The following is a 23,962-nucleotide window of genomic DNA, read 5'->3' as shown; positions in this document are numbered from 1 at the left end:
GCTCCTGTTGCTCGGTCCCAGCTCCTGCCAACCTAGCAGTTCGAAAGCACATCAAAGTGCAAGTAGATAAATAGGTACCGCTACAGCGGGAAGGTAAACGGCGTTTCCGTGTGCTGCTCTGGTTCACCAGAAGCGGCTTTGTCATGCTGGCCACATGACCTGGAAGCTGTATGCCGGCTCCCTCAACCAATAATGTGAGATGAGCGCCGCAACCCCAGAATCGGTCATGACTGGACCTAATGGTCAGGGGTCCCTTTACCTTTTAAAGCTTTACTTGGCATTGAGATATATAGCAACAAGGAAAACCTCATCCGTTTAAACAATGCCTTCTAGGCAAGCAAGGGTTGAAGGTGCAGGAAAGAGTCAATAAAAAACTGGCAGCCCTAGGGAAGGTGTAGCAAAGGGATGTGAAATCTGTGGTCTTCCAGATGTTGTTGGACTCCAACTCCCATCATGCCTTGCAGTTAGCCATGCTGGCTGGGGCTGATGCGAGTTGGAGTCCAACAACATCTGGAGGGCTACAGCTTCCCTAACCATGTAGGAGGAGGTTATGGAATCTCGGGCAGCTAATGTTTCCACACACTGTTCATACTGGAGAAGTTCCCAAAAGTTGGAGCCTGTGCATCACCTGACTTATGACACAGCAGATCATCTGCTAGTTTCTCGACACAAGGGACTACATTTCCCTCCTCTTGCTAGCTGCTCTGGAGGTGTGTGGTGCAAAGAGCTACTGCAACTTCCTTTTGGTATCAGTGGGTCTGCTATGAGTTAAACTTAGTTATATTAATTCAGCTCCGTTCATTTCAATGCAAAGGCAACATAAGAATAAGAAAAAGGTACGGTAATCGGCTACACATTGCTTGTGGGCTGAAAACAACAGCAGTGAATACTGGCAGTTTTCACTGGTTTGATTTCCATCCCAGATAGGGGATGAAAAAGCAAATGCCAGCAATTTCAGTTCCCATTTCTGTCAGGGTTCTCCAACATGCTCAGTGGAGAGGTTGATAGAGAGTGGCTTAGCTAAGGAAGACAGGAGATTTGAGCCAAGGCTATTGCCTGACTTGAAGCTGTCTTCCCTCCCTCACAATAGTAAAGTGCAGTTTCTCCCTTTTAGAATTATCTTCCCGGGGGTTGCCTTTCCAGCCGTACTTTCTTTTAGTAGCTGCAGGTCAAGGTTGGAATTGGAAGGTCAGCAAAAGCTCTGGAAATCGAACAATGGGATCCAATGGAATCTGGCCTGGATTCAGTCCAACTAGGTCATATGAGAAGCAGTATACGAGAATCCCACAGGGGTTGTATTTCACAGAGGAGGACTCAGTATTTGCTGATCTTGTAACCCTCTCTCTCTTGTTGTCAGGTGTTGCATTGACACAGCAGCATTATGGCATTCCTTATTTCTCCTGGGTACAATTTCCCCACAGTGTGCTTGCACAACAAGTATCATCTGTCCCTGTGACGGTATAAGATGTGCAATGTACGTAGGGTGAGCTCAATCCCTTTTGCACCACCTCAACTCTATCACTTTTGCACAACCTCGTGTAACCTTAAAAACAACCAAGTTTGGGGGGGAAATAAAGGTTAAAACATGAATGCAAAATAACTAACTCAATCAGCCTAGCATTTGAATCTCATTTTTCTGCCTGCTATTACCAAAGTGTTATACCCTAGAGAGGCTTTTGACTACTTTTGACAGGTGCACCTATTCTGGATAGCATGTACATTGGACATGCTTCAGGCAGGATCCAAAGCAGACATGCCCAAGGCTTTAATAACTGTCACAGCTCCTTGAAATGAGATTCAGTAAGGAGCCAGGACATCCAATCTCAGTCCATGAAAGCTAAATGTAACTTTGAAACCTGATGCAGCTCCATTAGTATATAATTCCCAACATTGGAACCATTCCAAATAACTACCATGGCTAAGCTGCTGTAAGGGCCATTGATTACTGGAGCCAAAAGTGCAGAGAAGTGGAATTAAATTTTTATTTGTTTCCAGAAATACTATTCCAGAGTAATTTCAATCTTTTATTTCTTGTTTGAAGTCAAATCTAATGCTAATTGGGTTTTTTTTAACCAAAGTTAATCTGTATGGCATTCAAAGGTTCTTAGGGATCACTAAAAGTGTAAACTTTGTTTATGAAAGTTCAGACTTTTTTTCCTTTTGCTGTTTCATTTGAGGGATTCATGGGGCACTAATTACTGATATCCCTTTTACTGATTGTATTCTTTATCCATGATCAAACAGCTGACATGCACGTGGCTTCTAAAATTAGCCACTGTGTCAATTAAGTAAACATCATAGGGTTCGCTTCCCAAAATCAGTAAAAGGGGATCTTCAGGTTTGGCTTTGGTTTTTGGAAAATTATAACGGGGTTTCGCTTTGGCAGGACATGTTAAAGCTTTCCACAGATTTTCAGGTTCAATCGGACGCTGCAGGATCCTTGGGCTTTGGGTTGTTCTTCAGGGGGCGCTGGTGTTCCCAGTGATGGCCCGCCAGCTGGCGTGGTAGGTCCATTACCCATGATTTAACCTTCTTGGAATTTTCCCCAATATTAGTAGCTGTTCACCTCTGGACTGATGAATTCAAGGATCACCGTGTCTGCTTTTGGACTGACAACCAGTCTGTGGTCAATGTCCTTGCCAGGCAGTCATCACATTCTTCAATCATTTGTTTTGAGGTGCCTGCAGTTTAACATCATATTCTTAGCAAAATTCATTCCTGGAGTTAATAACAACATTGTGGATGCGCTATCTTGATTTCAGATGCACTGCTTCCGGTTGTTAGCCCCAGAGGCGCAGCAGTTTACAGAGCCATTCCCGGAGCATCTGTGGAGCCTTGGGAACGAGACGTGATGCAGGGAGTATTGGCTTCAGTTGCACCCTCTACACTTAGGCTAAGAAATCGGTCAAGGCTTTAGTGTAGGACTTATCGTGCACAATCATTGGGTATTAGGCATTGCGTGTCCCCCCACCACTGACCATGTGCTGCAATACTTAGTTCATCTGCGCAACCTTGGTCGTGCAGCAAAGACCTTAAGAATCCAGTCGGCTGCCATCTCCTTCTTCACAAAATCCATTTACTTTATGGACCCCTGTGCCGAGTTTGTGGTATGCAGGGCCCTCGAAGGTTGGCATAGAATGCAACCTCCAAGCAGGGAGGGGCATAGGCCCATTACATTTGACCTCCTTAGTAAAATACGCAATCAATTAAAATCAATTTGCTGGTCCAAATACGAGTCCCGATTATTTTCAGCTGCACATTCCATTGCCTTTTGGGGGGGCCCTAAGAGTGGGAGAAGTGGTACATGAAGGCGAGCCAGGTCCTTTATCCCAAGGCCTGCAGCTTGATGACATTCAGCTTTCGGGCTCTGAGTTGGTAGTTTGCATTCGTCGCTCAAAAACAGACCAAAAAGGAAAGGGTGCTCTGGCCAGGCTGTCTGCGACCATGCAAAGTGGCCCTTGCCCAGTGAAGGATACTAGGAGGTTTCTTTATCTTAGGCCCTCTGGTCCGGGTCAGTTCCTGGTTCACGAGGATGGGACCTGTCTAGCGAGGCGACAGTTTACCCATGTAATGCGGAGGGCTATAGAAGCGTGTGGCTAGGGAATACGCCGCCCACTCATTTAGGATTGGGGCTGCTACAATGGCAGCCCACTGGGTTTGCCAGCAGACAGGATAAAGGACATGGGGCGGTGGCGATCCAATGCATACAGGGGTTATATCCATGCCTTAATTTAAGCAGTCCAATGTTTACACTGCTCTGTCATTTCTTACTTTTCAGAAGCAAAGGTATGGTATTTCCCAACCATTGAGGAAACATGAACCACTGATCCTACAATCCTAAATTTCATTTGTTACACTGTGATTCAGCCCTGGTGATAATGCCACACACCATAATCACACAGCAATCCCATAACAGAATTTTGACAAACTCCCATTGCAATCCGACACTCACTATTGTATAATCACAAAAGTTTTATATGCGCACCAAATGGAACAAGATAGGGCTAAAAGTCACCCCTATTCCTACAAGGTTTTCCTCGTTGGTTTTTTCGCCACAAATTTGGTGTGGAAAGATGCTCCAATGTGGTGAAATTCCAACACATCATTTATAAATGCATCAAGTTGCAACCTCGACGTATGCTGTACTATTCAATGAATTGAGTATTCAGTGGAAATGGCACTCTGCAATGAGTTCACTATCCCCCAGATCGTTATGTAACATCCCTCTTGCTGGATCTTAAACTTTGTCTGGAATGCTACAATTCATGAACAGAGAAGAAGGTTTGCGCCTAGTGGCAGATATAAATTGCTGCACATGGAATTGTTAGAAAGCACCGTATAGATTGTAGAACAAATGCAAAACTCTTGCAAGTGGAATGCGGCAAAGGTAGTTCAAACTTTGGACCTAGCCATAAGGGTGTAAAAAAAAAATAAGTAAGATGACCTGTAAATATGTTGGATTCAAAAACCAAACAGCAGCTTCTACTCTGCACACTAAATAAAAGTTGCTCAAGCAAATGATCTCACTGGACCAATGAAGGCCAAGAGAGCTTCAATACCAGAGCACCAAAACATGACCTTGCATAAAAGGTTCACTTCCTTTGAATTTTAGAAAAGTCCAAACTTAATGGGATGACAGCCTGCCTAACGGATGTAGAATGGAGACCTCAGTAAATATTTATATTATGGTAGCTCCCAAAGTCCACATTTTGATCATGGAACTGAACAGTGCTGATTGTTGTATAAACATGGGAAAGAGGCATTTCCAAGGCATTTCTGCAAAATGTTTACCTCTAGGGTCACTGGTTGCTGCTAAAAAGGCAACCAGAAAATATTTTAAGTGCATGAGGTTTTTTGTATCCTAAATTAAAATGACTGACAATAAGGCCACTTATATAGGATAGATAGATAGATAGATAGATAGATAGATAGATAGATAGATAGATAGATAGATAGGACTATCATAGAATTCTAGAAATGTAGACTTGAATAAATAAATAGGACTATCATAGAATTGTAGAGTTGGAGTCATCTAGTCCAGCTCCCTGCAATGCTGAAATCACTGCTATAAATCACACCCTAACCCTATCCTTCCTTAGGGCTCCTTTGTCAGTCTGCAAGAGGACTGAGAACATGTAGAATTCTACCTGGGTTGCTGAACTGCATAACTAATGAATGGATTTGGGGAATAAATGCAGAATGCTTTCTTTTTGACTCACAATGGAACGAAGATTCATCAGCAAATCTGATTCTTTTCCATTTGGACTAAATCAGGACTCTGGGTTTCTTTCTCACTACAGGTGTTACATTAGCATAGCTAGACAGCACCATCAGCCAGGGCTGCTGTTGTGGATGAGTCACTCCTTTTGTATCTTATATGCATTGGTTTTTCCCCCTAAAGAAATGTTTAGGGTTACTCTCATTTTGACTCAAGAAATTTGCCATTTTATAGTTCAGATCAGGAAAAATAAATACAGTAAATGGACAAAAGTACAAAGATACACAAAATGTTTAGGGGTATGCGTCCCCCTGCGTTCCTCCAGAAAAAAAAACACTGCTTACCAGTACAGTATATGCATTTGGGCTTTGCAAAGAAATGCCACAGGATTACAGTACTGTACTTCTTACATGGCCTCTTCTCCTCTATAACACTAGTATTGGTAGAAGCTACGCAAAACAGGGAAGGCAACTTAAAGAGCAGTGGAGTAGGTAGATGATGTTAGACTCTAAACTTAACAAGCTTACAGGGGCCCCAATCTTTAGATGGTAATGTGTTACAAACCGGCCCTTCTACAGGGATCTTTTTTGGGTGTATGTGTGTGTGTCTTCCTGATAATTCTGCTAGAAGGACTCTGGACATCTGCCCCAAACTCCTGCTCTGACAGCACAATCTGTTAAAACTGTTTTCAATTTTCAATTGTTTTAAGCTGTCCTAGGCTGATGGTGAATGGTAAGTACATTTTTTAATGATGATGATGTTAGTAGGCAGTAAAGTAACCCCCATTGTTCAACCCAGATGTTGCGGTCTAGCTGCAAGGGTCTTCTCGAGGTTCCCTCAGGAAGTGACGTTACAGGGAACCAGGCAGAGGGCCTTCTCGGTAGTGGCACCTTCCCTGTGGAACGTCCTCCTGCCAGATGTCAAGCAACTATGTGACTTTTAGAAGACATCTGAAGGTAGCCCTATATCAGGAAGTTTTAAACGTTTGATGTTTCACTGTGTTTTTATATTATGTTGGAAGCCTTTTAAAATAATAATAATAATAATTAATAATAATAATAATAATAATAATAATAATAATAATAATACCGTAATAATAATAATAGAGCCAAGGAAAAAAGGGTGTAGAATTAGAGTTCATTCAGAAGATCAGGACTATTGTGTTTTATGCAAGTCAGTTGAAGTGCTGCTGGGTCATACAATCTCTGAACTTATCCTTTCAGCATCATTACTTAAGGATGACATTAAAGCCCAGTTTGCTTGGTGCTAGATCTCCCATAGTCCTTATGCTACCAGTTAATTTGCAAGGAGAAGATGAATTATGAAAGGCAACATTCTTTCTTTTGCAGAGCTTGGCTTTCCCCCTTTTTACTAAACCTGATTGCGCTCGGAGCCCAACAGACACAGGGGTTGCTTGAGGGAACAGCTTTTCTCACTGTTGTGAAGGAGTACAGGCTTTATTCTCCAAGGCTTTCACCAAGGCTTTATTCTCACTTCAGGGAACTTAGCCGACAAAATGTACTTCGTTTTGTGTAGGTGTTCTTTCCTTTCAAATTTGCCTGTATGTAATTTTCCATTTTTCAGAAGTAAATGCATGAGTAGGAGGGGAAAATCTCCTCATCACTATAGAAATTCCACTACATGTTGCATGCCGTCAGGATGCCATCTTTTAAGGCTTTCAAGACAATTTTGATGATTTCCGCTGTTTTTCCTTTTCGTTTGGTTTGGCTTGATTGTTGAAAGGGTATAATGCGCCAGGAGGCTTCTTTTTATCCAAACCAAGGAGGGGAAGCGTCAGAACCAGGGGCTACATATGGCCCTCAGGACCTTTTCAACTGGCTCTTGAGACTCTCCCCAGCCACACCCACCTTCCCCAGACCACATTTCTCTCTGGCCCTAGTTTTCGTCCTCTTGGAGGGTTTTTATGTCTCTGTGTTGGGGTGTATGGGGTGTTAGGGGAGGAGTAGTTCCTCTGGTGTGGGGGGGATGGACACACGTCATGGGGTAGTTTGTCCATTTTGGCCCCACATCGCACTCAGCTCTTACTTGTGGCTCCTAGAAGCTGTCAGCATGCGACAGCGACCACATTCCTGGAAATGGCTTGGACTGGCTGGCTATACCAATGGGTCTCAAACTCTCTATGAGTTAGGGACTTCCCCTGTACAGTATGTGAAGACAGGCTCTGGCAGATTGAGTGGGTGAGACCAATAGTGGGTATAATGGTCAAGAAGGTAGTTTCTACATATGCTATAGAGGGAAGTGAGAGGCAGATGGGGCTCGTCAACCTGGAAAGGTAGCTCATCTAAGAGAAGGAAAATGATCCTAAACCTCTGCTGCCTTGAGGGATACTGTATCTTTGGGAGAAGAAAAGGCTAAGGAGTACACCCTACGCAAGTCAAATCTGGAGTTTGGATGGTGCCTTTTACACCTCCTTCCAGCAACTCCTGTAGCCAAGCTGGTGCCAAATGTATTGCTCTGCGAAATGTTACTTTTTTAATGTATGCCACGACAGCAGCAAGAATTCTACTAGCCAAGAACTGGAAATCCCATGTACTACCAACAGTGGATGATTGGCAGATGAAGATGATGGAATTTATGGAATTGGCTGAGATGACCGGAAGAATCCACAACCGGGGAGAAGAAGCGATCAAAGAAGAATGGAAAGATTTTAAGCTATATTTTTTTTAAAAAATGTTAAAGTTACATATTAAAATTAGATTTAGGAATGAATGAAACTGTGGAATGTATGAATATGTTAAAGAGAAAGGAGAAAATAAGTATAGAAAATGTGATTAAAATGTATTCGAAATTGCTAAAATTTAATTGGGTAAAGAACCGCAGGAGATGGGAGCCTGAGGGGGTCCCCACTTATAATGTGATATGAAAAAGGAATAAGTTTTTGGATTTTTTGTGTTTATTTGTTCTTTTGTTTTTATTGTTATTGTTGTATTGTTTTTTCTATATTTTCTGTTGTTTTGTTTATGTTTGTTATTATCTTAAAATGAATAAAAATTATTATAAAAAAACAAATGTATTGCTCTGCTTTCCTTTGGACCACATCAATGAGGCTGAGTGGGGTTGTCTTGTCACCTGAGCAGCCCAGGACCTCCATACACACACTGCCCAGGCTTGCACCCCAGAGAGGTCACTTCAGTGCTGCTAATGCAGCAGATTGACTTCACTCCGGGAGGCACTCTCCAATGTCTCTTGGGACAGATGGATTCCAACAACAAAAGTTTGTGTGTGTGGTCTGGCTACAACGTGTCCTTGAATTCTCATACTTCTCAAATGCCTGGATGGAGGACAGAGAGCTGTGTGGATGTAGAAACTAGCTTACTGAATTCATACGAATGGCTCCACCCAGTGTTTTCACCGGTCTTGCCCAGTACGAGCGCATGATCCTCAGAAGGTTGCTGGGAAGGGAAAGCAGGCCTTGTGCTGAAGAGATTTCTCCATCTAAAACAGTCCCTTGGAATGGGTCTAAAGTCGCATCCACCTGAGAGAGCCTGTAAATGGCTTGCCTGGTTTGACCTGCAGCGGCTGGGAGTTGGCAGTGAACAAGAGGCTTCCAGGTAAAGCAAACAACCACCTGGAACGATGTTGGTGTGAATCAAGCACCACCTTCCTTAGTGGATGCTTCTGTATCGCTATAATATCTGCTCATGAATAAGCAGATGGTTGCTAAGTTACCATAAGGCTCTGGTCCTCTGCGTCTTGGGAACTAAATTGTGAAATGCTTTAGCCTTCTTAGGCACATTGGCCCTTGAAGGAGGAAAGCCCTGGAGCACAAAACCAAGTTTGGACTTCTATCAAGTTCCTCTGTGTGTTTTCCCCCAGTCATACCGGCCTCACTTTATTGCGCTGTTTCCATATAATTTTATGTCTCAGCCTTAAAAATGTGGAGGCAGGGGAGATGATTTTAAGGAACCAAATGTTCTACTCAACTAGATGACTCATGCAAACAGTAATGAAAAGCATTTCACCAAGGCACATAACGATAAATGAAACGAACTATTCCCATTGTTATTCAGAAGGCGGTACAGCTGCCTACCAGTTTCATTAATTTATTAAGGTTGCTTCTTGATGGAATCCACTTGCATTATACAAGGTACCTCCAAATGATTAAGGTTTGTTTTCCCTAGTGGTAATGAAAATAATGCATGTTTTGCATAGAGCTGTGATGAACAACTGTTACTATGCAGAGGTTGGAATGCATCAGCCGCAGTGATGGCTTCACAGCTCAAAGTTTGATTGCACCATTTGCCACGCAGTCATTTTGTGACATGTTTAAAATAGAAGAAGCCATCCTTGCATCCTAAAGCACTGATGAAGAAACTCTTCCTTTAAAGAGAGAGAGATAAGAATGACACTTTAATGGACCATGAATATTCTGCCATACATAATTTAAAGATGAGTGAATACATGCAGAGCAGAATAAGATACCCAAGAAAGTTGCCCAGAATATATAAGCAGCAGCCCCCCAAATGCAAACTGAGTTTCTACCAATTCTTTTTCCATGGCTTTTTCTTCTTATGAGATGTCAGTGATGACTTACAGATTGTTAAACTTTCCTTTCTTTATTTCTAGGTCTCTGGTGAGGCTATTAATATTCACTGGCGGAGGAAGGGGGCGGTAGACGCGGTCCATCCCAGGTGTCATCCATGGGGGGGGGGTTGACACCAGGGCACTGCCCCCCGGGACGCTCGCCCCACCCCTGGGCAGCTACTCCTGCCCCCGGGTGCACAGCATGTGTGCTGCTCCGGGTGCCAAAGCAGCTAGCTCTGCCTCTGTTAATATTCAACATGTGGGATGACTCACTAAGTTTCTTCTGGGCCCCATTGAATGGGTCTGGTGCAGATCTAAAATTATATATTAACTAGTGTCATTCAGCCCGTTAAGTAAACGAGCGCTAGCCGGGCGGGAACGAAGGGGAAGCCCTGGGGGGAGGCAAATGGCGAAAAGCCCCCGCCGCCAAGCCAGTCCCTGAGCCGAAGTGCGGCCTGGCGGGTGCTTTTCGCCGTTTGCCTCCCCCTTGGCTCTGGGAAGGCAAACGGCGATAAGCCCCTGCCGCACCACACTTCGCCTCGGGGACTGGCTTGGTGGCGGTGGGAAGAAGGGGAGGAATTCCTCCCCTTCTTCCTGCCGCCGCCAAGCCAAAGCCGGCTTCCCTCGGCGCCCGCTGCCGCTTCAGCTTCCTCGGCGAAGACAAGCAGGTGGGCTATCTGCCTGCTTGCCTTCGCCGAGGAGGCGCTGCTGCTGCCCAGCTGAAGCGGCAGCGGGCACTTCCTCGGTGAAGGCAAGCGGGCAGACAGCCTAGCTGCTTGCCTTCGCCAAGAAAGCGCCCGCTGCCGCTTCGGCTTCCTCGGCTTCCTGCTGCTTAAAAGCGAGTGCGCCTGCGTGGAGACAGAGCGTGCTCGCTCGCACGGGGAGCAGTGGTTGGCAGCCGCAGGTAGGTAAACGGTAGGCAGAGGGGTTGGGGGGAGCGCGCGTGTGCGTCCAGTCTCTGCGTTCAATCCCTGTGTCCATGGGGCACATGCGCAGTAGTGCGGACACAGGGACACAGGGACTGGACGCAGAGACACAGGGACTTTATTATATAGGATATGATATATACCGTAATAGTTAATGACTGAATTTATACCCCACTCTTCCTACAAGGAGATCAAGGCAGTATGCCTGGTTTCTCCCTCCCTCCCTCTCTCTCTCTCTCTCTCTCTCTCTCTCACACACACACACACACACACACACACACACAATTTTGCCCCAAGACCTTGCATCGCAATCTCATGCGGCTCCCCAAGACGTGCATTTTTGTGTGCTGTGAGAGCACATCTCTAAAAAAAAGTACATCTTTTGGGCTCTGTGATCTTGCGTGGGATTTGCGTGGGAGCATGGCCTGTAATACATGCACCCCGGTTTTGAGACTGTTGGAGGGTATGTGATACACTGCTATTCTATAGTTTTTCAAGAAATACTGTTGTTTGGTGCATTTCCCAGCTTCCATCTGATGAGGCGTGTTCTTTTGGGAAAGCTGTTGTGCATGCTCAGTCGACTGTTTCCTTGAACAGGAATTTGGTGTGGTGAAAACAAACCAGTTGGGCAAAGGCATTCCTCCCACACTCTGGTGTGTACAGTGACGTTACAAAGCAACTTGGAATGCAGTTGGGGGAAACTACCTCGCTGCGTTTTAAGTGGCTAATATGCACATACCAACCCAGGGCCAATGGTGACACCCCACGAGATCACAGTCTCTCCTTTGCATACAGTGTAATGCAGATGCAGGAGCACTCGAACGAACCCAGATTACTGTGTGGCACATTTGAAGCTGCGTACTTAATAGCCCTGATGAAAGAGGCTTCTCTGATGAAGAGTCAGTTGTCCTTGCTATGCAGCTGGCTTTCTGATTTAAAATCTTTGTTTCCCTAAAGCAATTGCATATGTAAGCCGGGAGTCCCCAGTGTTAATCCTTAATTCTGTATGCTTCAGATTATTTGGATACATGGCCAGGATTCCTTCCTGGAGAGAGGAGTCAAAGAAGATCCTCTTCCCATTCCAGGGCATTAGCACAGCCCCTGCTCCTTCTTGAGCCTCTGCCACTGCTCAGCAGGCGGTAAGAACACCAATAGGGCCACCAACTCACGGATGTGTAAATATAGAAAGCTCTATTATTTATGTAGATTTTTAAAAATCTCATTCCTCCAGCAAAGGCACAGGAGGCGTTTGGGAAGCAGCGCCAGGCTACCAAAAGTGCAACTGTTAATATTTAAATTATCTTAGCAAACACAGAGCTTAATGAATCCTCTGCTCACGCAGAGCTGCTAGACAGCTGTCCAAAGACATGCTTAAGCACCAGATATGGAGGAAGAAGCTGCCACACCAGCCACTTATGCACCAGTAGCTTGACTGGCATTTAGAGTGAAGGGGGATGCAGCTGGGTGAAGGAAGGGCTGGTGAGATCCTGCAGCCTTGCAGTCTCCTCCTAATGGCTTAGAAGCCTCAGAGGGAATTTTGGAAGAGGTGAGAAAGCCTGGAATGGGTAGATGCCTCATACCTCCCTGACACCTGAGAAGATCCCCTGCCCCCTCTCAATTCTTAATTTATTATTATTATTATTATTATTATTATTATTATTATTTTATTTTATTGAGGATTTCTTTGGTGCAAACTTTAAAAATCTGCAATGGTCTTCTGCCTTGTCACATTTGTTTCCTTCATTTTGTTTCCTACTTTAAGAAAGAAATCATTTTATGACATTCCATCCGTGGGAGAACAGAAAATTTAACTTACATTGTAGTCAAGATAACTTTATCACGATACCACGCTTTGGAAATGATTTGAAGTGCAGTGCATTGAACTTTCCCAAGGATTTCTTTTTAATTACTGCCACCACAGCTGAACACTAGGTGTCACATTTAGATAACCACTGACATCACGAACCCACTGAGGAGCAGGAAGAAAGAATGCTTGACAAGTGTGATCAACAGGGCTATCTATCGCTCTTGTTTCAATTAGTGTCTGGAACTCTGTTGAAAGAAAAGGCAAACTATGCCCAAACTCAACAGTTTAAAGGCTGTTTCACAGCTGAGCAATTCCTAGCCCTGAAGCTACAACATTCGCGGATGCCTGCAACTAACTTCATGATCAAAACTTTATTTCTTTAAACATTTGTACCCCCACCTTTTCCCATAAAAAGCTCAAAGTGGCTAACTTAGCTGGGAGATCTGTGTATTATTATTATTATTTATTATTATTATTATTTATACCCCGTCCATCTGGCTGGGTTTCCCCGGCCACTCTGGGCGGCTTCCAACAAATATAAAAATACATTAAAATATCACAGATTAAAAACTTCCCTAAACAGGGCTGCCTTTAGGTATTTTATAAATGTCAGGTAGTTGTTCATCTCCCTGACCTCCGATGGAAGGGCGTTCCACAGGGCGGGTGCCACTACCGAGAAGGCCCTCTGCCTGGTTCCCTGTAGCTTTGCTTCTCGCAGTGAGGGAACCACCAGAAGGCCCTCGGAGCTGGATCTCAGTGTCCGGGCTGAGCAATGGGGGTGGAGACGCTCCTTCAGGTATATAGGACCGAGGCCGTTTAGGGCTTTAAAGGTCAGCACCAACACTTTGAATTGTGCTCGGAAACGTACTGGGAGCCAATATAGGTCTCTTAGGACCGGTGTTATGTGGTTTCGGCGGCCGCACCCAGTCACCAGTCTAGCTGCTGCATTCTGGATTAATTGCAGTTTCCGGGTCACCTTCAAAGGTAGCCCTTTGTCGTCTGTGTTAGACCCCTGAAACAGGTTATGGTGCCTTGGCTAGAAAATGGTGCATTTCCCAGGAAGCCAGATCCCTTTAGGTGCACACATGCAACCACCAGCAGCCCCGAGACTGCCTTACTCCTACCTTTCCCCATGATCCAATGGATGGTGATGATGACGACGACGACGACGATAATTTATTATTTGTAGCTTGTCCATCTGTCCGGGTTGCTCCAGCCACTCTGGGCGGCTCCCAGCACATATAAAAACATAGTAAAACATTAAACGTGAAAAGCTTCTCCATACAGGGCTGCCTTCAGATGTTTCCTAAATGTCATACAATTACTCTTCTCCTTAGCATCTGATGGGAGGCTATTCCACAGGGTGGGTGCCACTACCGAGAAGGCCCTCTGCCTGGTTCATGGGCATCTCCAGCCTTCACCTTTGGGGGTTTGCATAGGAATCATGCAGCTCCTTTAGCCCAGACAGCTGTTGGACATTGGTCAGAATGAAGGCAGTTCCAACTGAGACATTCTCAACACAGCCCATTGTCCTTCTGGCCTAACGTCAGCTAATACTAGAGGGCCATCAGATGCCATCCTTTATTTGGGTGGTATCAGGGGTGCCGACTTGGGCTCCAGATTAAGGGTGCCCAATGGCACTCATGACATAACATGACATCATGACATCATGTTACATCGGTGCACTGCACTAGAAGGATTACACTAGATGGATTGTATGATTCACAGAGGCAATGTGCTTCATTATTTGGGATGAATATGTCAGATCATGTTGGAATGCAGCCAGCCGAGCCCTGGCTGGGCCAAAGTCAGGGCAAATCGTGAAAAGGGGATGTTCTGGGGGAGGGGAGGGGCTCAAGTGAGACAGGAGAGACTTACCACTGTTCCAAATTCTATTCAGCTCCATCCATCACATGACCTAGTAAACCAGCAGAATTGGTGGTGTAAATCGAGCCCTATTTTCAAGACTTGTTTTCCCTCTGCTAGGCTTGAGCTTGGGTTCATTCCCGAAAGGGGTTTAGAATGGAGTAAATTACACCAGCATAATTAACACCAGCATAAAATGCACTTGCTCCTTACAGTTTGGATTGCTCCATGAGCAACAATCATGATCAACCTTTAGGACTCCTTTATTATCACAAACTGAGGTTTTAATAGAATGATGCTCTTTGTAGGATTCTTCCAGGTGTTGGCTAAGCTTAAAGTCAATAGATGGCACTCTGTCCTTGAATTAACACATGGCGACCCCGTATGATCAACCTTGGGAAGCGCTGTCTTTTTTATATGAGATGCTACCGTCATTTCTGCAAAGAATGCTAAGGGCACTTCTTATTCTTGGACGACTCACTTCTCCCTGTTACTAATATGGAATACAAAGCAGAAGAGATCTACTTTTAAATCAAACACACCCAGCCAGTGTAGGCTATAAATCTGAATGAAAATCACAAATGTGGGGAATACCAAAACCTACATGGGAAAAGATGCACGAGTCAGGGATCCAGTGGTGCTTTTGGGAAAGAATATGTGGCTAAGTCTCAATTAGATTCTAGCCTGGCTATTTACGCTCTGCTGGGCTGACCTATATTTTCTCCTGCACTTTCAGAATGAATGTTAACTTTTCACTTCTGCCTCCCCAGTACAGCATTGTGAAGTGTTGCTAATGCATAATTCTATTCCTTAGGCCCATGAGATGAGAATCCGTATGTGCAGACGGCAATGAACTGTCTGCCTCCTCCCGGTAAAAATAAAATAAAAATCATAGTCTGAACATTCCGCATGAAAGGAACCATAAATATACGTCTTCATCGGCTGTCTGCTTCCTCTCCTTGAAAGTGTGAAGGGTTTTCGTAAGATGCATCCATAACAAGCTTAGCCCCAACACTCCACATACCTCCAGAGCCTAGGTATAAGTAAATGGATGTCTGGCATAAGTCCATTAGGTTGCAAGACACCATGCTGAGCCTCTCGGAAAGTGCAAATGGCTCAAGTGCCATTTGCATAGAGTTCCCAGAGCATGTGCCAGTGTGGTTCTCAATGGTAGCGACTGATAGGTCAGCCTAACAGCAAAATTAAGGTCCCGTTATAGCCCTACTTACACCACAGCCTTAAACTGGTTTGAAAGTCGTTTTCTCTGAAGAAGAAGATGCGGGAGAATATTCTTGAGTATGGGTTTTGATTCGGTTCATATTTAAAGGTACACTTACTTAATTCACACTTTCTGAAACAATATGCAAACTGAAACACAGCCATCCTTCGAATTTTGCAGTTTTCCAAATTTTGCAATGCTGTTCTCCAGCAGTCTGTACACACATGCATGCATTAGGGCAAACTGTATATATTAGTGTAAATATGCACCATGTTAGGCAAAATTGCAGGGAAAAAAATGTGTCTAGTAGGAGTACTTCTCACTAAAAGGCTGGTGGATTTTCATTAGGACTTTTAAAAAAGGTGTTTATTATGCACTGTTTTGGTTTTATTGAAATGTCTCTTGTGGTAGACACAGCGGTATCTCATTGTGGAATATCCAAGGAGACCTTTCAAAGCTTTGATCCCTCTGGTGACTTATCTATCCTGTTGGGATAAGTATCTCTGATTCATAATGGGCCTAATGGGCATATGGAGGCATGCTTTGGGGTGAGCATCCCTACCTGGATGAGGAACTGCACAGGTAAATGACAGCTACATGTATGTTATGACCCCCTATCCCAGTTCTCTGTTCTAAAGAGCATTGCTCGTCATCAACTAGGACATTACTAGAAGCCAATTTCACCTTCCTAATATATTTGTGATTTTTGACTTATTTTGCATCACAACTATAATGTAATCACTCAGCCCAGACACTGAGAACCAGCTCCAAGGGCCTTTTGGCAGTTCCATCACTGCGAGAAGAAAAATTATGGGTAACTAGGCAGAGGGCCTTCTTGGCAGTGGCACCCACCCTGTGGAATGCCCTCCCGTCAGATGTCAAGGAAATAAACATCTATCCGACTTTTAGAAGACACCTGAAGTCAGCCTTGTATTGCGAAGTTTTTAATGTTTGATGTTTTACATATTATGCTTTTATATGTGTTGGAAGCCGTCCAGAATGAATGAGGCAACCCAGATGGGCAGGGTATGAATTATTATTATTATTATTATTATTATTATTATTATTATTATTATTGCAACATGTTACATTTCAAAGTACATTTGTATCACTACTTTTTAAAAAAAGTGCTTATAATAAAATGCACTATAATTGATTGATCTTGTTGTTGTTGTTGTTTAGTCGTTTAGTCGTGTCCGACTCTTCGTGACCCCATGGACCATAGCACGCCAGATCTACTATCCTGTAATTAGCCTGGTTTTTGTTTTGTTTTGTTGGGGGTGTTTTCTCACTCTGCAGCAGGGCCAATTAAATTTAGACTCAGGCTCAAGAGCCCTGATTAGGTCTTGCTTCCTATTTGCCCTCCCACATGCTCAAAATTGCAAGCTGACCTAGCGGAACTGCTGCGAGCCTGATCTATCTGACAGATTTGCCCACTGCTCTTCAGGTTACATGATATATGACCCTCTCCTTCCTTTCCTATTCCTCAGCATATTTTCTGCCTCACCTTCCTCTGCGCTTCCATTCTTCCGAAGGGTAATTAAATATTGAGCACTTCCCAGTGCACTGGTTTTTGGAGCCAGAGCTTTGCGCACAGTTCTTGCACACAGCCCACAATGCCTCATTGTTGGTGTTTGCATCCCAGTAGAATTAAAATAATTTATTGCACATTCTGATTTATGACTCACTGTAGGAGTCAGAATGCTGGCTTTTTTCTGCAACAGAATTTTGAAAAAGAGCTTCATTCAGTGCCCAGTGTTCATGGAAATGAAGGAAGATCACTTGTTTTAGCTAAGAAGCAATGTGGGGGGAAAGGGATACGGAAGCAGCCTCCTGACAATCTGTTCCCTACCTGGATGAGGTAAATGACGGTTGAAATGTGTGTTTTGTTTCCCAATCTACTCGCTTAGGCTTTCAGAACATTGACAATTTGCTCTCTTCTGCTTCCTCTCCTTGCCAAACAGCTGATCTGCATGATCGATCATTTTCTGCAAGGGCTACGCTAATCTTGCCTTGTCTGATGATCTCATCATCCATGATACTATGTAGCATACCTGCCAAGTCTCCTGCTGAAAAATGTGGGATCAGTAGTGGCGTGGCACCGGAAGTTGCGTAGAAGCAACGTCCGGGGCCGCTCTTCCCATGTGTGGGCACCGGAAATTGGGCAGAGCGGCACCAGAAGTCGCTTCTACGCATGCCCGGCAGCCATCTTGGTGGTGGCTGCATGGCGGCGACCATCTTGGTGACGGCCGCTGCCATGTGGCCACCACCAAGATGGCTGCCGGGCATGCGTAGAAGCGACTTCTGGTGCCGCTCTGCCCAATTTCCGGTGCCCACACATGGGAAGAGCGGCACCCAAAATGGAGGCTCCCTGGCAGGTAGGAAATCCGGAGGATTTCCGGGATTTTTCTCCATTCGGGAGAACAGTGGGAAATGGATTAAAATCCGGGGCTTCCCGCGAAAAATGGGATACTTGGCAGCTAAGCTATGTAGCTAATCAGTCACAACTATATAATGAGGTCACTGAAGTCTATTATTATTATTATTATTATTATTATTATTATTATTATTATTATTATTATTGCTATACCACTGTTCATCCGAAGATCACAGTGTGGTTTACAACATAATAAATAAAAAATAAATACCATAATAACAAACAAAAACAATACCCCCCCCCCCAGTTTTAAAGGCCAGATATTGTTTAATTTGCCAAAGGCCTGGGAGAAGAGGAATGTTTTTGCCTGGTGCCTAAAGATAAGTAAAGAAGGCATGCGATGAGTCTCCCTGGGGAGAGCATTCTACAAGTGAGGAATCGCCACAGAAAAGCCCTGTTATTGTGTTACCACCCTCCAGATCTTTCGTGGAGGAGGCACACGAAGGAGGGCCTCAGGTGACGATTGCAGGGTCCCAGTCAGTTCGTATGGGGAGAGATGCCCCTTGAGGTACTGTGGTCCTGAGCAGGCTTTACTCAAGAAGGGGAGACTGGCAACTGGCTGAGGGCTGTTTCCTAGACTGCCCACATGGAGGATTCTAGCCAGTCAGCTCACAGACCACAGATGGTCATGATTCCAAATAAACTTCAAGGGCAGATTGCCCCCTTCAGTATGATCCTAGGTAAAGGTAAAGGAACCCCTGACCATTAGGTCCACTCGTGACCAACTTTGGGGTTGTGGCGCTCATTTTGCGTTATTGGCCGAGGGAGCAGGCATACAGCTTCCAGGTCTTGTGGCCAGCATGACAAAGCCGCTTCTGGTGAACCAGAGCAGCACACGAAAACACCGTTTACCTTCCCACTGTAGCGATACCTATTTACTGTATCTACTTGCACTTTGACGTGCTTTTGAACTGCTAGGTTGGCAGAAGCAGGGACTGAGCAATGGGAGCTCACCCCGTTGCGGGGATTCAAACCGCCAACCTTCTGATCAGCAAGCCCCGGGCTCTGTGGTTTAACCCACAGCGCCACCTGCACCCCCTTCAGTATGATCTTACAAATCACAAAAAGTACACTTTCTGCTTCTGTTTTAAATTTCCATGAGAAGCTCCCCCCTTTCGGCTGATCTGAGAAGATGCCTGTCTGTCTATAGAAAACTAGCATGGAGAGGGGAGGAATACCAATATCCTCCCTGATATGCTAGTTTTCCGATAGCCCTGTGCTTTTGCAAGCTCTCACAGACATAGATGTTTCTTAGGCATGGTAATACTATTAAACTTGTTATCCCAACCCAAGACATATTTCCATTTACCCTATTTTTACAAGGGACATGGAGGTGCACTGTAAGTTGAACAGGTGATGGAGGGATAAATCAGTGTGCATTAATTTTCCTTACTATGTATTAATATTAGACTTATCTGAAATGCTTTTTATATTTGTCCACTGTATTCCTAGTAACAAATGGCAAGAAATACAGCTAATATTTCCCAAACCTATCTGATCTGTTTATGGGAACGAGTTCTACACGCACTCACCCTTACGGTGAGTTTCAACAAAATGCTCTTCTATTAAACAATGCTAGCCTATAGCAAACTATGCTTCAAAATCCTCTTTTGACTACTTTTCTTTTGTGTGTTTTGAGGAAATGCTACAGACTGAAGGACTCTGTTCTTGTTTTCACCTACGTATATATTCTGGCCGATACCCTTTTCCAACTCCTGATGCTGATAACTACTTTGAAGCTTGGCATGTGTTCATTTGCTACGCCACACGCATATAAAAGAGCCTTTCTTTAGAGCAGTGGGAGTGCAACACATTTTCATCCATGAAAATGATTGGAGAAGGGGGAAGGTTCTAGTGATTTCATTTTCTTGTAGATACCAGTGGTCCTACTGACCATCTTCAGATGTGTTTTCTAATGGAGAAACATAAGCCTTATCACATAGTAAAACTGATCCTGGGCTGTATCACTCCATGCTGAAGGCTGGCGATTATGGGATTCCTCCATTAGAAAACAAAACCAGAAGAAGCAAAATTCATGCTATTTCTCATGCTTAAGCTTGAGTGTCATTGCTTATGTCATTCACCCACAGAAGAGAGATATCAACAGGCTTAGGGGAACTCCATAAGTACCGGTATGTATGTGAATCCCCCTTAGTGGGTGAATCCCCCAAACAGCCCAATGGGATTGAGTGTGTTCAGTAGCCACAAAATGCTGACTAATGGTTGGGATGGGGAGAGACAGAGAGCTGGGGAGGAGGGGAATAGTGGGGTAGGAGAGCTGGAAAAAAATGTCACATCTGGCAACCAATACACCCATTTGGTTTCAGAGAGTACATGGGTAGACGAGTCTAAAAAGCCCAGGTCACGAATTTCCATGGCCTTCTAGTGGCTACGATGGCTCATTTACCAGAAGCAGCGCTCCCCCCCCTTAAAAAGTCAAGAAAAATACCATTTTATAGTTCAAATCGGGAAAAATAAATACAGTAAATGGACAAAAGTACAAAGATTCACAAAATGTTTAGGGGTATGCATACCCCCACCCCCAAAAGCACTGACCAGAAGTAATGTATTTAGCATTAACTGTGGAAGTGTATACTCCGATTCTGACCAAACTAAGCATCCTAGAGCAGGGGTCAGCAACCTTTTCCAGCCGTGGGCTGGTCCACCATCCATCAGACCATGTGGTGGTTCAGACTATATTTTTAAGGGGGGGGGAGAGAACAAATTCCTATGCCCCACCAATAACCCAGAGATGCATTTTAAATAAAAGGACACATTCTACTCATGTAAAAACACGCTGATTCCCAGACCGTCTTTGGGCTGGATTGAGAAGGCGATTGTGCCGCATCCGGCCCCTGGGCCTTAGGTTGCCTACCCTTGTCCTAGAGCAAACTATACACCAGGAGGCTTAGTTTTGCTACTCCCGTGGCAGCAACTGATTCAGGCTCAAAACAGAACGGAATGATCAGCCACACATGCTATGAGAGGTGCCACAAATAATTCCTATCTTTGCTCAAGCCATGTTCACGTGCCAGAAGAACTCCTGTTGTAACCATCCCTCCACACAAGACCTGCCCCTCCTGGAAAGAGCACAACGAGCACGATTGCAATAAATGATCTTTTGGGATATATATATATATATACTCATCTGGGACTTACTTCTGAATAAACATGCTTATGATTGCACTTTAGATTTATATGTTCACCTCATCAAAACCACACAAAAAGCCCGAACCCATTTTCTTTCTTTATGTACATTTATTCTTTAATAAATGTACTATTGAGGCTATTAGTTTTATTTGTGTACACCGAGATCTTTCCCCGCCTTTGAATTGCCTTGTATATTTTCTCTGTCTGTATTCTTCTGGCTAGGGCTGTTAAAATGCTTTCTAGATATGGGCATCTTACTCCCCAAAGGCAAGGCTCTACGTTTTGGAACATTGTGTTTGTTTTGATCACATTCCACCCATCGAGTTATAAATTACACCCTACGAAATCCATCATAAAGATATAATACTTGAGGAATTTCTTTTGGTTTCGTGATATTTATTTTTCCAACCATTTTGTTTGAGAGAAAATGAGATGGCTATCTGCCGTTTCCTTATTTTTTTTGCAGGAAAGCTAAAGGGCTGTTGACTTCCTCTCCCCTCCCTTCCTTCCTTCTTTCTGAAGGTACAGAACTCATCTGAGAGAAGAAAACGAAAAGAAAAAAACACACAAAAAAACCAACAACCCCAGAACGAAGTGATTGTTCCTGTTCTCTTTCTTAAGTCATTTGAAACACTGTCCCTCCTTATTTTCTAAATCAACCACAGTTCCCTACTCAAGAAGCGACAGAGGCTGCCAGTTAGGAAGCAGGTACAGAACTTGGGCCAACAGCCACCAGAGCAGTGTCAGCAGCTGGTAAGTTAAACTTTCCAATGTACTGAAGGTAACCATGTGAAACTTTAATAAATTCAGGAGATATCACAGGAAAATGCTGCTTTGGGCTGGACTACATTCCAGTTTTCCATTTACTGAAGCAAGCGACCAGAGATCCAAGAGAGAGGAAGATGGATCATCTTAGCAAAAAGGGAACTGCTAAAAGTTTCTCGGTGTATTTTAACATTGGCAGATTTTCTTATTTTAAAGGATTCTTCCCATTCCCCAGGCACATAAATCAGAACGAGCATTTTGATTACAGGATATTATGGCCAGAGATGGAAGGATCTGTCAATTTTAGTTCTTCTCTCAGTTTCTTAGTTTCCCTGTCTTAAATTCAGTTATCTACATTTGCAGCAATTTGTGTTTTTTTAAAAATTTTTTAAAAAGAATCCTCATGAAAATTCACCTGCATTTTAGTGTGAATTTCTCCTAATAGACATATTTTTATATGCAATTTTTACTATTGTATACATTTTTACAATATTTTTTCTAATATAATGCATTTTACATGCTATTTTCACCAAAAGCTTCTTTTTTGTGTACACTTTCCCCTAATACGTGCATTTTTGTAGACGCCAGCTGGTTTGGGAACTGCATCACAACGTTAGGATAAGTGCGAATTTTGCAGGATAGCTGTCTTTTGGTTCACATAATTATTTTTTTAAGTGTGAATTTGATACGTTTAGCTTTAAATGGAAACTTAATTGAATTTCTCCTCTATCACTAGTTACATCTCGATTCTTTATAAGGGATTGCTTGCCCCTATAGCTTATGGGAATCCCACAAGCAGGACCTGAACACAATAGCGTTCTCCTGCCTGTGAACCCGAGTAACTGATATTTAGAAGCATATCACATAATGGCATAATAGTTTTCTGGCTAAGAATTTCCATGTCAGTGCCTTTCTTCGTGAAGAATTGGATCAGTGTTGCACTGAAGTAGAGCAAGTACGGTAATTACCTCTGCCTTGTAGTTAAGGGAGCCAGTGTGGTGTAGTGGTTACGAGCGGTAGATTCGTAATCTGGGGAACCGGGTTCGCATCTCCGCTCCTCCACTTGCAGCTGCTGGGTGACCTTGGGCTAGTCACACTTCTTTGAAATCTATCAGCCCCACTCACCTCACAGAATGTTTGCTGTGGGGGAGGAAGGGAAAGGGCCGCTTTGAGACGCCAGGAATAAACCAGGAATGGGAAACAAATAGTAGAATCATAGAATTGTAGAGTTGGAAAGGACCTCAAGTATTATCTAGATTCTAGAACAATCCCCTTGAGATGTTGGTGGACTCCAATTGCCATCAGCCCCAGCCTGAATGGCCTGTGGTAAGGGAGATTGGGAGCTGTAGCAAGGGATGGGACCAACATCTGAAGGGCCACAGGCTCTCCATTTCTGGTATAAATGATTCCATGCTGGATCAGATCAAAGGTCCATATCAAACTTCGCCCCTCCAGATGTTTTGGACTACAATTTCCATCTTCCCCGACCACCGGTCCTGTTAGCTAGGGATCATGGGAGTTGTAGGCCAAAACATCTGGAGGGCCGCAGTTTGGGGATGCCTGGTCCATATAGTCTGTTTCTCACTGCAGCCAAGCAGTCAGGATTGGTGTGTGTGTGTGTTTGCAGATTAGGTATTTTTTATGGAGGGGGGAGGGATCAGTGATCCACATAAGCACAAGTGTTTTTGTAGTGTCACATGACATTGTCAGGGGGAAAATGCCAGTCCCCATTTATTTATTTATTTATTTAACAGAGGATGTGCACCACTTAATCATAAATAATGCAAGTGATTTGCATGAAATATAAAATAAACATTAAAACTATGGATAAAAAGCCAAACGTTAAGAACAGGTTGACCTAATGAAAAATTTCATAATTCAGACATACCCTTTCTGGGGAAATCCTGATTTATTTATTTTTTTTTAAAAAAAAACCAAAATGAAATGCTCTGAATTGCTAGTGACCTGTTTACAGTATGAAAGCCCCATCTGGAAACACCCTGAGAGTCACAAAACTACGTAGTGTCAA

At 43.9% G+C, this 23,962-nt stretch overlaps 1 protein-coding gene across 1 annotated transcript in view; it reads left to right on the top strand.

Moving 5' to 3' along the window:
- The first annotated feature begins 21,734 nt into the window (after nucleotides 1-21,734).
- ZNF366 (zinc finger protein 366) overlaps nucleotides 21,735-23,962 on the top strand; it is a 30,355-nt gene continuing 28,127 nt past the window's right edge. Inside the window, exon 1 of the mRNA XM_035100091.2 lies at nucleotides 21,735-21,921. The gene's annotated coding sequence lies outside the window, so the exon portion shown is untranslated. The remainder of the gene's footprint in view (nucleotides 21,922-23,962) is intronic.

This window comes from Zootoca vivipara, chromosome 11 (genome assembly GCF_963506605.1).
Source record: "Zootoca vivipara chromosome 11, rZooViv1.1, whole genome shotgun sequence".
Classification (NCBI taxonomy): Eukaryota; Metazoa; Chordata; class Lepidosauria; order Squamata; family Lacertidae; genus Zootoca; species Zootoca vivipara.
The sequence above is the reverse complement of the archived record's forward strand: the minus strand, read 5'-3'. Positions and strand labels throughout refer to the sequence as shown.